General features: G+C 35.4%; 1 protein-coding gene across 2 annotated transcripts in view; it reads left to right on the top strand.

Moving 5' to 3' along the window:
* Window positions 1-17,594, top strand: part of KCNC2 (potassium voltage-gated channel subfamily C member 2) — a 303,198-nt gene that overhangs the window by 58,979 nt on the left and 226,625 nt on the right. The window lies entirely within an intron of this gene.

Below are 17,594 nucleotides of genomic sequence, written 5' to 3'. Positions count from 1 at the left end.
GTTTCTTTTTTGGGTGTAAGTTGGATTAAAGAGCCTTTAGGGAGCCTTTCATCTCCGAGATTTCTGCAAAACAGATTGTCAGGGTCATATATGTAATAATTCACAGGGTAAGGGGGCTTGATCCTTTGACTTAGATCCAGTGTCCTTCTCATTACATTAATATTAAGCATATTGATCTGGGTACTATTAGAGCAGTGATAAGCTGAAGAGCATTTATAGGATTGCCAAAATGGTGAAAGGCTTCAATGGACATGTGAAAAAAGGATATGTGTTTAGCATAGGGAAGAGTTTAATGCAGGATAATAGTAACAACAGCAACAATAATAACGTGTGTGTGTGTGTGTGTGTGTGTGTATGTGTGTGTGTGTGTGTGTGTATTTACCTCTGCAATTTCCAACCATTGTTCCTACTTTTACCCTTTAGGGTCAAGTTGGGGCAAATTTAATCACTTTTCCATTTAATGATCTTTCAAATACTTGAAGACACCTAAAATTTTCTCCCTCCTCCCCTTCTCCAATTCTCCCAAATCTCTTCTTCAGAATAAACACCTTCTGTTCCTTTAACCAATGATCATAGAGCATTAACTCAAGACTATTCAGCACCTTAGTTGCCCTCCTCAGCAGAATGTCCAGCTTGTCTTCCTAGAATACGGTACCTAGAATTGAGCATAATATTTTCAATGTGGTTTGATTGGGGCAGAGTCTTGGGAAATAATTTTAGAGAGCTGATCTCTGGGTTGGGGAAAATTTTGGAGTTCTGTACTTAACATATTGAATTTTTTTCTTTAAAAATTATTAAAGGCTTTTTAAAGAATATCTTTATAGTTGAAATGGCCATTCTGCAGTGATAATGATTTTCACCAACATTTTATAAGAATTCAAATGCGAGGGAATTTTTTGAATTTCATTATAAAATGCTTTTCTTACATATTGGGTTTCTTTGAAAGGGCTTTGCTACCAAACAGCCCTATACCTCACGTTAGCAATGAAAATCAGCTGACCTCTTGCTTTAGCCCTTCTTGCCAGGGAAAATCTACAGAATATAAATTACCAATGACAATTTTGAATAATAGTAATTGAACTCCATAGGACATACAAGGGCCATGTAGTCAGCAAGCTTTGGAAAGGGTTCAAATGAGAAACTCCACCTTATCTTCCTCCATTCAAAGATTTGCTAGTCTTGGCAAAGGAGGAAAAATGAATAGATAGCTGTTGAAAGAGGGCCCTGCTTGTTTCTTAGTCTTTAAATTCTATTTGAAACATCTTGAGAGCATGAAAACCTATCTTTTGTATAATTGTAATAGCGTACTGAAGATGAGGACTTCTATTTCAAAGTCAGCTGTTTTAATTGGTTTATCCTTTGCTGTTAATGACGACTCTCCTCCTGGAATCCCCTATGTAAGACCAAATCATATATGATTATTGGATATTAATATGCTTTGACTAAGTCCAGCACTACAGAGACTAATTAAAGCTCCCCATCTAAATTTCTTTTGGATCAGAGTAGCATTTATTTTAATTGACACAACATTTGGAATGACCTGATTTAACATAATCTACATAAAATGTCATTTTATCTTTTCCTAAAGAAGCAGTTTAGGATTTAGAGGTGGAAGGGACCTTAAATGTCATCTATTTCAATGAAACTGAGGTTTACAGAAGTCATGGAATCATAGATTTTAGGGGGATGTTTGAGTTTGAGATGCCTGTGGGTCAGAAGTTAGGTATATCCAACAAAGAGTGTATATAGATTGTAGGATCAAAGGTTAGAGTTGGAAAGGACCTTGGAGTTGTTATATTCCAACTTCTAAATTTTATAAATGAAGAAACTTAAACCAAGAGATGTTAAGTGCTCAAAATATTATAGGTAGTTAAGTAAGAGAAATTGGAATTCAAGCCTCTGGCTTCAAAGCCAACATTTTTTTTTATGTCAACATGCTGCCTCCCAATTAATTATTTCAGTAAAATTTCATTTGGTTCATCCGAAAAGTCACATCATAGTTAATATTGAGGGAGGTTAACTTGATGATTTCAATGTCATTTTTACCTTTAAAATTCTATGATTTGGTGATTCTATCATCCCTTGAGTTTCATAGACTGGAACAACAACTTGAGAGCCAAGAATGGCTCCTCTATTCATTCTGTTTTTGTTATTTTCTGGGCTTGGAGCTGCCATGAGCTTGGGATTCCAAGGAAGGAGAATGTGGCTGGTCTTCTCAGAAATGAAAGGAGCCTAAGACTTATTTTTCTTCTGTTTGGTCTTAGTAGATGAGTGTAATAGCTTGAAATATTATAGACAACAATTTACAAATCGAAGTGAAAAAAGATAAACTGTCATACGTGTGTGTATGTATGTGTGTGTGTGTATGGTTGAGCAATCTCTGGCTTAGAGGACTTTTTCCTTACTTCTATTTCATTTTCTTGACCATGGGGCAAACGGAAGGGAGTATGAGTATATCACCCTAATAGCTATGAAAATATCACATGACTTTACATGGTTTTAGACATTCAAAATGGTATTATTATTATTATTATTATTATTATTATTACTTAAGAATCTCTTGCTCCTCTTGCTATATGATTATCTATGTGAATATTTTTGTCCCTCTCTTTGTGTATCTTTTCCTTTTCTTGGCAATGGTCTTGCATGTATTTCACTTAGTGCACATCATTATCTTCACTTCTGAGTTTTACTCTCAACTCAATGAATAGTTATTAAATATCCACTATATAGTGTTCTAGACAGTTGAGATATAAAGAAAAATAAAAGTGGTCCTTGACTTTCAAGAAGTTTATATTCTATGGCAAAGTGTATGTGTATATATGTGTGTGTAGATAGTAAGTATAAATTATATGCAAAATAAGTTTGAAGTTTGAGAGAAAAATAACAACTGAGGACATCCAAGAAAGGTCTGTGTCCAGATGAATCTTGGAGGGAATGAGAGAGCCTAAGAGAAGGGAGAGCATTCTAGAATTGGGTGATATCTTGGACAGAGATGTGGGAAATGATATGTCCTCCATTGGGAAGAGAAAATTCTCTTGCCTTTTTTTTTGTTGTTGTTTCTCTATATCTCTTTCTTCCCATTTTAATTTTTTAAATTTCTTCTTGCATTTCTGTTTATCTCCCTTAACTGGCTATAATAGAAAATACATTCATATTTTAGTTTCATATCACAGGTCCAGTCCATATCTCAGTCCCCATTCCACATATTTTGGTTAGAATCTATAATTACACTGATAAAGAGAAATCTTCATGATGAAGAAATTCCTTCTGCTAATAAAGATAGTCAACTTGCTCTGAAGTTTAAATTAATCCTTAGAAGGTTGCCTAAGGCAAGAGACAAAATGACTTGCATGCCATTACAGAGCCATTATGTCATAGATAATAGATGTTACAGCTGGAAAGGACCTTAACAGGTTATCAAGTCAAACCATTTCATTTTGTAGACATGGAAACTGAGGCAAAGAAATGTTAAGTGACTGGCCCAGGGTCACCTGGCTAGTAAGTGTATGAGGAAGGATTCAAATCCAGGTCTTCCTGATTTTAAATGAAATGCCCAATTCATTGACCATACTTTCAGAGTCTGTATTTAAACCCAAGTCCGAAACTTGGTCTTGATTGACTGTGCCATGGTTATATATGTATGTATGCATGCATGCATGTATATGTGTGTATATGCATGTGTATACAGGCATACATGCACATATATAATTGTATAACAAAAGACAACACAATAAAATAAAATTCAACATGATGTGACATGATATACTATAATATAGTAACATAATAGAAAATATTATGCTATATTATATGTCATATTACACTGTTATATCTTTATTGAATAATTTGTCTCCATTAAAAAGTGGAATATTATTTATCCCAAAGGGAAAATGAAACAATTAGGTTTCTTTTTAGTAATTCAACCTACAATTGCTATTTCCCTCCCTGTGGTTCTGAGGCACTTGCTTCACCACTAGCTTTATTTTTATTGATGTTTAAAGAGAACCTGTTTCAACCAGAGGACAGCATAACCTGTTCATTAGTGTTGAAAAGTTCCTGCAAGCAGAACTAGACAGTCTGAACAGTCTGAAAATTTATTTAAACATGAATTCTGTTTGATGATTTCTCACACTGAGACTATGATTCTTCTTGTTTTTTGACTATTTTATATCAGATTTTCCAGATACATTGATTTCTTAGCATATGGGCTTGAAGTGACCTTAGTGATCATTTAGTCAAACTACTGCACTTGACAGATAAGAAAAGTTTTAGAAAGGTTAAGGGGCTGGCTCTTGGGCACCAGCCCCTATGTACAAACCATCACTTTCTGACTCCAGACCTCTTTTCCCTACGTCACAGTCTTTTTATCAGGCATAGAGTTGGGATTGCCATGATTTGAGGATACACTGTGTGGTATAGGAGAAAATTGTTAGATTTGGAGTCAGAATACCTGGGTTCAAATGCTTTCCCATCTATTACCAATGTGGCCACGAACAAATTACTTCTTCCCTCCTTTGGCCTCTCTTACCTTATTTGCATCATAAGAGACTCTAGCAAGCTCCCTAATAATAATAATAATAATAATAATAATAATAATAATAATAGCCATTTATGTAGCATTTACATAGTGCTTTAAGATTTGCAAAACATTTTACAAATGTCTCATTTTTTTTCCTCATAGTGACCCTGGTGGTGGGGGGTAGGTGTCATTATTATCACCATTTTACAGATGAGGAAACTGAGACAGACATAGATTAACTGACTTATTTGTTCAGGAGATCACACCATTTTTTTTTTTTGTCATTCAGTAGTTTCAGTCATGTTTGTCTTCTTGTGACACATTTAGGGTTTTTCTTGGTAAAGATACTGGAATGGTTTGCCATTTTCTTCTTCAGTAGTGAGTATCTGAGGTCAAATTTGAACTTAAGTTTTCCTGACTCCCAAGTCCAGGGCTCCATTTACTCCATCAGGATTGAATGAACCTAGGAATGTGAAGCAATAAAATGGAGTTGGGGTACATTTTGGGCAGAAAGACTGGTGAAAGACAGCATTAGAATGAAGAACAGTCAATAGTTCTATTTAGTTGGAATATAGAATGCATAAAGGATAGTAGAATGTAATACTATTTTTTTAAATGTGGCAAAGTAGGCTGGAATTAGACTTGTGAAGAGTTTTAAATACCATTGTAAAGACGTGCTTTTTTATCATAGAGGCAAGAAGGAGACACTGAAGATTCTAGATCAGGAGAATGACATGGATAGCCACATATTTTAGGAAGATGACTTACTTACAAAACTGTGTAGAGCATAGATGGGAAGTAGTCATGGGATCATGGATTAAAAGTTCAAAAAGACCTTAGGGTTCATCTTTTCTAACTTTTTATTTTTGTGAATGAGGAGCCAAAGCTAAAGAGGCCAGTGACTTCTCCAAAGTCACACAGGTAGCAAAATGGCAAAGTCAGGATTTGAACTCAAATCCACTGATTCCAAACCCAGCCCTCCTTCCATTTATATCCTGTTCACTAATGAGAGAGAGACTGGAAACTGGAAGTCCAGATAGGAAGTTTTTGTAATAGTGCAGGCAAGAAGGGATGGGGGCATGAGAACGAAATATGATTATAAGCAAATATTTTTAAAAAATCAAAGTGTGCTTTATTCTATGTAGTAAGATGTTTAAGAATTGCATTTGAAGCCAGTTTCTGTAGTTAGCAGCATGTTAGACTTGGTGTCAGGAAGGCCTGGGTTCAAATCTTGCCTCTGAAACTTACTGAATGACTTTTCTGAGCTTCAATTTTTTCCTTTGCCAAATGGAGATCACCAAAAAAATTGTAGTAGTTACCTCACAGGACTGTTGGAAAGACCTCAAAGCACTATTTAAATAAATGTGAGAGAACAGAAGTGAGTATATTGTTGTATTCCTTGTGAGAATAAAGGTTGTTTTATGTATTATATTTGCTTCCCCAACAGGTAGTACAGAGCCTGACACACAGCAGTTACTTGATAAATGCTGATTGATTGATTACTTTTCAAAAATTAGCAAAATTCTCAGATTCTTTTCATTTGGTTGAATTATTATCATTTTTTTTTGGAGGCAATCAGGATTAAGTGACTTGCCCAGGGTCATACAGCTAGTAAATATCTGAGGCCAGATTTGAACTCAGGTCCTTTTGACTTCAAGGATGAGTTAAATATTTTTGTTGAAATTCCAGTCTATGCCCATATTTCATAGGTCCTTATGTTATTCAGTGAACTTTAAAACTTCCACAGATTTTCTGAACCTGGAGGCTAACAGATCATGGGTAGAATTTAGAGGGAGAAGGAAAAATAATTTATTTGTGACAGGCAGTGTGCTAAGAATTTTGTAAATATCTCATTTGATCCTCACAATGACCTGTGAAGTATGTACTATTATTATGGGTATTTTGCAATTGAGAAAACTGAGGCAGACAGAAATTGAGTGACTTGCTTGGGGTCACAAAGCTAGTAAATGTCTGAGGGCAGATTTGAACTTAGGTCTTCCTAACTCTAGAGTTCTCTAGAATTCCATCCACAGTGCCCTCTTGCTGTAAGAATTTGAATTAAGGATTTGTCCTGTCAGAACAATATTCCAGCTAATATTCTAGTCAGAACGAGGAGATGTGAACTTTATGGAAGTAAAAAAAACAAACCCAGAAGTGAAAATGATGTATTTATTCTCCCAGACGTTTGATTTGAACCAACATATTTGTGATTAAAGTTATTTTGCAGAATTCTCTTGAAAGTTTCTGGAGATAACTAGGGAGTTAGTCACTTGCCTGTGTTTGAGGTAAAACCAGTGTCATCCCCTATAGTTGCTTTGTTTTCACTAGAAGAATTATCCAAAGAATATTTTCTTTGTGAGATACAGAGGGAAACTCTTTGAATCAAAGCTCTCTTTTGAATTCTTGATTTCTTTGACCAAGTCATTGACATCTTTTATACTTCTCAGATAGCCCATTTTGTACAAGAAACAGAATTAGTTCATCTACTGTAGGAGACAGTGTAATAATAAGAAAAGAAATGCTAGCAGTCTGGAGATGGGAATTCCCCCCCCCAAAAAGCTAACTGTAATCCCAAGTTTATCTCAGACTCTAGACATTTCATTTTATATACTTTAGACTAATATTTGTTCTCTAAACTTAGCAGATGAAGTGCAGACATGAAAGTAAAATTGGAAATGATGATTGAAGATTTAAGATGACCTTTTCATGCATTATAGATCATGGCCATTAAAGTGTCAGACAAACTGCTGTATGTATAATCCTAATTAAAATGTGATATGAATATAGGAGTTATTTCAAAATAAAGTAGGCTTTTTACATTGTAATAATAAAAATTTTAGGGAGCTCAGGGGATGATTAATTAATTCATTCTTTCTCATCCGTTCTTTGGAAAGACTTATTAATGACCATTTAGAAAGCTTATTTCTCTTGAAATAAAGCACAGAAGTAGCCTGAGTAAAGGAATATTTTTTCTAATTTAATTTAAAAAAATCCAGAAATCTATGTATTTATGTTTGCAGTCCATTGCTTTCTGCAGTTATCTACTTGGGCCATTTTATTTTACTTTTTCCACTTTCCTGCCTTGTTTCATGAAGTGTTTTTTTTTTTTTCTGACAGTGATTTAAGGATATTTGCCTGAAATCTTTATTCTTAAAGAAAAGAATATACCATAAAAAGCCCATGGTTTTTCCTCACAAATATTCACATATTGGGAGAAAAATAATGAATCTACTTCAATTCATACAATAGCTTACAGTTTTTTTTTTTAACTGAATGGATTTTCTTTTTTACTTAAAAGAAATTGACAATTTTAAAATCACAGTTTTCATTGATTTGTGTCGATACTGTATTGCCTCTGGAGACTATTAATAGTTTCATAAATTTCTTAGGGTTTAACATGCTACATATAAATACGCTATTACAAATCAATTTAGACTATATACTTTTTTATATAAACATTTATTATATGTAAACACATCATATATTACAAATACACATTTAAGTATATAAACACATATTAACATATACATGTGTGTGATATTCACACTCAAATATGTGTGTGTATACACACATGAACATGCCTACACACGACATGTATATTATGTGTATATATGTTATATATACACACGACATGTATATTATGTGTATATATATATATGTTATATATACCCCCACCCCCAAATTAATCTTTCTATCTATCCACCCATCTATCTCCCTATCTGTCTGTTTATCTCTCTTACATCAGCCTCTGTTCTAGAGGCAGTTTACTGGCCCAGTGCATGGAGCACTGGTCCTGGAGTCGTTAAAACTTGAATTGAAATCTGGCCTCAGACACACACTGTGTGACCCTGGGCAAGTCAATTAACCTATCTCTTTGCCTTAGTTGCCTTAATTGTAAAATAGGGATAATAACAGCCCGTACCTCCCAGTATTGCTGTGAGGATCCAATGAGATAATATTCTCAAAGCTCTGCACAGTGCATGGCACATTTTAGGTAATGTATTCATGGTTATTCCCTCCCTCTACAATTTACGGTCTTAGTTGTCTGGAGCACTAGGAAGCCAAGTGACTTGCCTAGGTGTGCATGGTCAATGTGTTCCATAGACTGAACTTAAAGTTAGAAGAATAAATGAGAGAAGAGGATGGATGGTCCCAGCTCCAAGGTATGGGGCTCCCATGCGTCAGAGCTTGGCCCTGAACCCAAGTCTTCCTGCTTCTGAAACCATTGTCCTACATTATCTTTATATAGATATACAGGTAAAGTATATGTATTAGTGGTAGATAAAAATTCTCATATACATATGTTTAAAGATTATATGAAACAGGTGCAGCTAGGTGGCGCAGTGGGTAGAGTACCGGCCCTGAAGCCAAGAGGACCTGAGTACAAATTTGGCCTCCAAACACTTACTAGCTGTGTGATCCTGGGCAAATCACTTGACCCCAATTGCCTCAAAAAAATTATACGAATCACCAGACCTGGAGTCAGGAGGATCTGAGTTCAAGTCTGGCCTCAGACACTAACTGTGTAACCTTGGGCAAGTCACTTAACCTTGATCGCCTTAAAATATAAAATAAAATAAAAAGATTATATGAACTGTAGCTAAGATGAAGTGGTTTAATTTAAATAAGTGATCAAAGACCAGAAAGTTTAAGTTCTTCGTGTTCACTGTCATTATTATATCACTGGGGGTCTTCTGCTCTAACCTCAATGGATTCAAATTTTCTCATCTTTGAAACAAGGCTAATATTTCCAATCTGTCTTGCAAGAGAGTTGGTGAGAATCATTGAGTTACTAACCAGTTAGAAAATTGAGGCTGTTTAGCCTAGAGAAGACTTAAGCAGGGGAACATGAAACTTCCTTTAAATACTTGAAAGGCCATTATATGAATATATGTATATGTGTATATACATATATATATATATACATATATATATACACACACACACACACACATATGTATACATATATATGTGTGTATATAAATATATTTGTGTGAGTATACATACACACACATACACATATACATACATACATGTATGTATGTATGTATGTATGTATGTATGTATGTATGTATGTATGTATGTATGTATATTTGCTCCAACTGGCCTTAGAGGGCCTATCTTGGAGTTGTGGTTGGAAGTTATAGATGGGCAGATTTCAGCTAGGTATAAGAAAATGGACACAAATGAAGACATTGACTCCACTTACCATCATTATCATCATTTCCTTTCTTAGGGAAGTATTTAGTTGATGTAAAGCTGTCACCACAATGAGAAAGCCAAAAGAGCTCAGAAACTACTTCAACCAGCAAGTACTTGATATCCTAGATAAGAAGAAATAAAAAGCTGTGCGGATAATGCTGCTTTAGACTACAAATACATTCTCAAAATAATATGCAAACAGCTGAAATTCATGTAATGATTTAAGGTTTGCAAAATACTTTACATGGATTACTACCTCTGAGTCTCACAATTATGTTGCTTGGTAGATGCTATTATCATCATCTCTCTCTTATAGATGAATAAACAGGGACTTGGAGGGTATAAGTGACTTGTCCAGGGTCACAGATGTATTCAGTCTCAGAAAAGGAATCCAAGCTTAGGTCTTTCTGACTTTACGTCCAGGACTTTATGTCCCATGCTGTGCTTTATGTACAGAGGAGGACAGTAGAAAATTGCAAAAAGTCTCATCTCACAAAAGAAGCAGAAAGCATTGGAGGCGGAAAAACAAGCTTTGATAGGATCACATCACTCTCTTGTTGGAAGGGACCTTTGAAGTCCTCTAGTCCAATACCCTCATTTATATCCCTGGTCAAGGTACAAAAGCCTAAAGAGATTAAGTGATCTAGCCAAAGTCACACAGGTAGTCCCTAGAAGTAGTTGAACTCTATGCTTCTGACTCCATGTCCGGGGCTTTTTCCACTGTACCATTCTGCCTCATAAAAGCTTGCTGAGAAACCCAAGCAAAACCATATCATGAGAACTTTTTGGATGAAGCTGAATCCATAAATGGATGATAGAATAGACTTTCCAGAATTCTTACCATGACGTTTTCTCATCATTAGAGACAGTAGAATCACATATGATCTCTCCTTAGAACCCAAAGGGGCTACTTAAGTAGCAATAACAAGTAAGAAGATGAAGTCAGGAAGAATGTTTGCCACGAGCAAACACACATGCAAAAGCATCCATGTTAGAGATGACACAATTTTCAAGGTACTCAGGAATTAATTTTCAAAATGTTCTCTAGAAGCGAAGTGCTTTCAAGCCAGAGAGCGCTCTTGTTTGGTCTTTATTTCTTGAGAGCTTAGCACGGTCCCTGGCATATGGAAAATACTTAACAAATGCTTATTGATTGATATCTTAAAAAGAGAAAGTGACAAATTATTTTTTTCTAAAATCCTGTGTTTTGTTTTTACCGAAAAAATAATCAGCAAGAAAACATTAGCCACTATGAATACACCTGACCACTTTCTAATTTTGATAAAAACTTTCCTGAGAATAATCTATGTATGTACTGAGGGTATCCTTGCTGAAAACAAAACAAAACAAAAAAACCAAGCAAGCTTTTGTAATGAGTTTTCTATGGTATATCATATCTTCACAGTCATACAGTTTATAGAAAGGTATGGAGAATCCAAGATCCAATTGCATGTAATGCTCCTTAATTCCAAGAAATGCATTTGACTTCTATCTAAGCTATATTATATCTAAGAGGGTCAACAAGATGTCTCTTGTGATTTTGTTAATAGCATACAAGATTCCTTCATAGATTCTATTACAGAGATTACTCTGTCCAATTTAATAATTATCAACATCATGGGCAGCTAGGCAGTGCGATGGATAGAGCACCAGTCCTGGAGTCAGAAGGAACTGAGCTCAAATTCGAGCTCAGACACTTACTAGCTGTATAACCTTGTGCAAGTCATTTAACCCTGATTGCCTCAAACAAACAAAACATCAGATGAGACATAAAATAGGAGAATGTATAATACAGAAACATATTTCTTATTGTCCTGAAGGATGGCTTACTCACAGTCCATGTGGAAAGGAGATTTCATCAAAGATGGTAAAGTTCCAATGTTTGTGGCTGTGTTTGCACCAGAATATGCACAAGCTTCCTCAATGAGATCCATGGACATTTAAAAGTTATTCTTCTTCCTTTGGACATAGGGGAAAAAATGTAGATGAAGGGTACCTATTGACTGGATTTTGATATGGATTACATTTTTGTCTTGGATCAGAACCAGAAACGGGCAAAGAACAAGGCCTGTCTGTGGTTGATATATTTCAAAGCTTTTCAATATCATTGAAATATTTATACTTCATTCTAGGATTGACAGGATAATGAAAAGGGAAAGAAATCATAGAAACCTTTTCAAAACTTTTCCCAGACACTAGATATGTGACTTTAATCAAATCAGTTATCTTCCCCCAGATTCAGCTTCTACACTCAGAAAATGATGATAGTTATACCTATAGCAAATATCTCATGGTGTTGCTGTAAAGCTGAAATGATGAAATGTGCATAGAGTACTTTGGGAACCTTAAAAAAGTTTTGTAACCATCAGTTATAATTACTTTTTATTACATTAAACGTCATCTCCTGGTGCATTTGTGGAGTCTGACTTCTTGATGTAGAGTAGGCTTGTAGAATTCAAACGTATCCACTGGTTGCAAGTATGATGCTATTTATTATTATTAAGGCAGAACATTTACCTTAATCCAACAAGCAACTAGATGTACTTATGGAAGATCAAGTAGGAACACAGCTCACAAACAACTCAATTGTTCTCGTTGATGTGATTAGCTGCTTCTTCATTTAGCTATATCATACTGTTATATGCATATTTTGTTGTTGCTGTTATTTTAAACGCTTTGTGATCCCTTTTGGAATTTTCTTGGTAAAGACACTGGAGTGGTTTGCCATTTCCTTCTCCAGCTCATTTCACAGGTGGGGAAACTGAGGCAAACAGAGTTAGATGACTTGCCCAGGCTCACACAGCTAGTAAATGTCTGAGGCCAGATTTGAACTCAGGTCTTCCAGACTCCTGGCTGGCACTCTATCCTCTGCACCACCTAGCCGTCCGTACGCACATCAGGAACAACCTACAAAGGACGTAGAAAAATGTGATTAATAAAAGTTTATTCAACTAGTTCAAATTTCTCAGCTTTCACGTAATCACCCATCTTTTGTAACATCATTCAATACAATTTTCCAGCTCAATGAAAATATACTCCTTGTGTAATTGAGAGAATTTCTAAATTATGTTTGTGATTTTGAATTCAAGCTCCTAGGAAAACAGCACAGAAGAACAAACAAAAACTCCCATGATTTTAATTATAGAGTAGCAGTTTGTATGTGATAGCTTTCATCATCTATACACTGGAAAGTTTTGAAGTTTAATGCTACACAGGACTCTAAAAAAATACGTTGTGCTCAGAATTTTCAGGTACTAGAATTAAAGCCTATTATATGGAAAACATAAACAGGATGCAAAAGAGAACAGTGACTAAAAGCAGAAATGGATAATGAAAAAAGCTTAAATGACCTTGATTGATTTTTCTTAGAGAGAAGACTACAAGATGCTATTCTCTCATTTGGAGAGAAGGTGACAATGAATGACTTTCATTTTCAAAGTTAGGGACATGGCAAAGGAAAGGAGTTTAGTTGGGGTTTAACACTCTGACTATTAAGTGATGTGAAATACAGGATTATAATCCCAACCAGGAGGTTTTTGAGAAAAGGTTAAGCTGTGACAACAATGATAATAACAACTCATATTTATACCACACTTTAAAGTTGAATCATGCTTTCCTCTGTTAGAGATGGTTCAAGGGAGTTTTTGCTTACTCGTTTTAGTCACGTTCAACTCTTCTCAACCCATGTGGGATTTTCTTGGCAAAGATATTGGAGTGGTTTGACATTTCCTTCTCCAGCTCATTTTACAGATGAAGAAACTGAGGCAAACAGGGATAAGTGACTTCCTCAGGGTCACACAACTATTAAGTGTCTGAGGTTGGATTTAAACTTAGGTCTTCCTGACTTTAGGCCCAGCAACTCTATCCCCTTAGATAGTTTAAAGGCATAGAATGGACTAAATATTCCCTTGAGAACCTTTCCAGCCTAAATTTCTATTGGACCACAGAAAGTAGAGGCCATCTGATCTAACCCCTTAATTTTACAAATAAGGAAACAGAGGCTTAGAGAATTTGTTACTTTCTCAAGGTCATGCTGGTAGTAAGGGGCAGAGATGGGATATGAATTCATCTGTCATAGTAAATCATCTGAAAAATCCTACGTGATTTCTTCTCTTGTTCTGTTTTGGATACTTTCAATACATGCATAGATCGTCATCATAAGAGATTTTATAGAATATGAAAATTGATGACATTAACTACAAGCTCCCTTTTGTTCATCTCAAAAATCCTTGATATCACACCCACTTTTTCTTTCTTCCCTCCAATCTTTGATAATGAGTTGGCCCTTCTCCTTGCCAAGGCCAAATGCTCTAATGTGTCCTTGATCTTAAACTTTTCTGTTTTCTCAAGCAGATTTCCCCCAGTCATTCTCCTCTCTTTGATCTTCAGTTTCTCTCCATATACTGGTTCCTTTCCTCGATACTTACAACACTCCCGAGTCTCTTCCCATCCTTACTAGATCCCACCATTCCTGCTAGCAGTTATCCTAGAGCTCTTCTTCTCAGCCAAATCTCCTCAAAAAACAAATAAACAAACACCCTCCCCCAAACCATCCATACTCAGTGTCTCCACTTCTTTCATTCTCTTCTAAACCATCTATAATTTGGTTAACATCTGTGGTTCAAGTATGAAGGTGAAAAATTTCACACAATTTTCTGTTATTACTATTATAAATTTTGGAAAAGCTTCAGACTACTATGTTGACATTTCAAGACATTTTCCCTGTGCCTCTAAATATCCACAACTTTGTTCTGAGTTCTCAGCCATGCTCTGAAGATGGATTGATAAGGTAAACTGAAACTGCTCTCTCCAAAATTACTAATGATCTCTTCATTTCCAAATCTAATGGGCTTTTCTCAATCTTCATCCTACTTGATCCCTCAGCAGTCTTTGACACTGTCAATCGCTTTCTTTTCCTTGACTCTTCTCTTTAGGTTTTCATGATACTATTCTGTCCTGGTTCTCCTCTCCTTTGCTGGATCTTTATTGGGGTCATTCCATCTAACCATTGGTGTCCCACAAGGCTCTATCCTGGGCCCTATTCTCTTCTCTGTCTACATTATTTCATTTGGTGATCTAATCAGCTCCTATCAGTTCTCATCACTGAATGGGTGTTGCCTCAGTGAAACTGAGACCTGCTAAAGACCTTAGCTTCAAAAGGTCAAGGTCTCTCATTGTATCTAGGGTTATCTCTATTCATCCTGATTTATATCTTGCCATTGGACTCAGATGGCTGCAGAGGTGAAAGTGAGGCTGGTGACTGCACAGCCCTCCTTCACTTAAATCCAATTCACTTGCATTTCATGGCATCACCTCCCTGGTGTCATAGTTATCTTTGAGAATGGAGGACATATAAAAACAGTAGAAGGAACTGAGAATTATATTTGAGCTGTAGAGCTTTAAAAACATTTCTCTCACATCCCGTTACTTTATTAAAATTATTAACTTTCTCACCAACCAATAGCTGGTAGATAATATGGTTAATTCCTATTGGGGCCTTCAAAGGATGCAAACCTACATTTACTCAAGTACTTCATTGAATTTGCTTAGCTCCAACTAAAAGACATAAGGAGTAGTAACTGGAACAGAATTAAAAAAAAAACTAAGAGGACAATATACATAATAAACACAATAGTGAAAATGAAAATAAGACTAGAAGATGCTAGAATTCAGATTAATTGCCATGATCTGTATTAGCTGCACAGGAGAAGTAATTAAATTCCTCCTCCTTCTCCTCAGTAGAGAAGTAGTGGACAATTGGACAGAATAGTTCATGTACTATGAGATAAGTGATTATCCTTTGTTTTGTTTAACTGTTGTGCTTTGTCACAAGGAAGAGTTGCATTGAGTAGACTATTGGAAAGTAACAGTGATATATAAACAAAGTTTCAATAAAACATGTTTAAAAAAACCCAAAAATATATGGGAAATGAGGTTGCTCCAACTGTATGATAATCTCAGTCCTTTGCCTTGTTGGTAAATATCTGAACACAGGTCATTATTTGTGATAATGTTATGGGATAATGTGGTAAGTGACTTGCCCAGGATCACAAATATTCATTAAGTCACATTCCAGTATCCTCATGATGCTCACTGGTGTCACTCCTCAACTATTCTTCCACAAATGTCATTAAATCATCCCTTCTGGATATTCTACCTTACTTGTATTCCATGGCAAATTGCATTCCCTTTCATGTGCACAATCAGAGTCTAATCTCTGTTACCATGGTAGCCTTTTTTACCAGCATACCATTGCTTCTGGATTGATTTTCTGATTATCTTATCTCATGTTTTAATGGTTCTTCATCCCTATGGTCCTCTTGCTGGATTTCAAATAATGACTATCCACAAGTAAATTGAGTATCAGTTTCTAAGATCAAGGATGCTACTTTTTTCAATGTCCCAGCTGAGTTTAAGTCCAGAAGACAACATGTTTTAAAATAATATATTTTGCATATGAAATTAATTAAATACACATACCTTTGACAATCCCTTCCTTTTGTCCTCAATTTATACTAGCTTTTTGTTCAGTTTTTTCTTTCCTTGGCCTTTGACCAATTTTATCCCATTACCACTAACAAAACTATAAGTAATATTATCTCCCTTTTTAAGATGAGAATTAGAGATATTAAGAGAGTTGTTCATAGTCTCATGATTGGTTAAATGACTGAGGGAGAACTTGAAACCAGATCTTCTGACTCCAAGTCCACTGCTTCTCCCATTACAATATGCCCTACCCACTCATCTATCTATCTATCTATCTATCTATCTATCTATCTATCTATCTATCTATCTATATCTATATCTATATCTATATCTATATCTATATCTATATCTATATCTATATCTATATCTATATCTATATCTATATCTATATCTATATCTATATCTATATCTATATCTATATCTATCTATCTATAGATAGATATCTATCTATCTATCTATATCTATATATCTATATATCTATATATCTATATATCTATATATCTATATATATAGATATATCTATCTATCTATATCTATCTATCTATCTATCTATCTATCTATCTATCTATCTATCTACCTATACACCTACTTGGCAAGTCAATGAATCAAGCAATCAAAAAAGGATCAAGCACGTATTAAATGCCTTCTTTGTACCCACAGACATTGTGCTAGGTACTTGGTATAAAAAGGCAAAAATGAAATCATTCCTATCTTCAAGGAACTGTATTGAGGAAAACACCATATTAGTATATTCAAAATATATTTGTTGTTGTTATTCAGTTGTTTCAGTCGTGTCAGACTCTTCATGACCCCATTTGGGGTTTTCTTGTCAAAGATACTGAAGTGGTTTGCCATTTCCTTCTCCAGCACATTTTACAGATGAAGAAACTGAGGTAAATAGGGTTAAGTGACTTGCCCAGGATCACAAAGCTAGCATGTGTCTGAGGCTGGATTGAATACAGATCTTCCTGACTCCAGGCTTGATGCTCTATCCACTTAACTGTCTCTAGCTTGTAATAGGAAGGAAGAATTCCTTAGAGCAAGGCTAAGACAGTCTTGTCAGGCAGACAAAGTTTAACTTTTGTCTATCCTTACTTTAGCATTATGTCTGATGTCTCCCTCACTTTAGATAGTACTCTGCTTCCCAACCATGAAATACCTTCATGTTATATCTATTCCTTTCCCCATCCCTTCTCCAAACATGTCCCCTTTTCCTTCCCAACATTCTCCACTGTGGTATTCCACCTCAGCCTGTTGGCTGCACTGAGGTGAGCTAAGTTGGCTCACATTTGACTGTAGCACTGCACTTTGTTCTGAGGATTAAATAAAATTATGGATATTAAAAGACTATAAACCCTAAATGAATTCACCTGAGCTTAGGAGGTTG

Source organism: Phascolarctos cinereus, unplaced genomic scaffold, assembly GCF_003287225.1.
Source record: "Phascolarctos cinereus isolate Bilbo 61053 unplaced genomic scaffold, phaCin_HiC Scaffold_1;HRSCAF=81, whole genome shotgun sequence".
Lineage (NCBI taxonomy): Eukaryota > Metazoa > Chordata > Mammalia > Diprotodontia > Phascolarctidae > Phascolarctos > Phascolarctos cinereus.
Note: the sequence above shows the minus strand (reverse complement) of the source record. Positions and strands in the feature narration are given on the sequence as shown.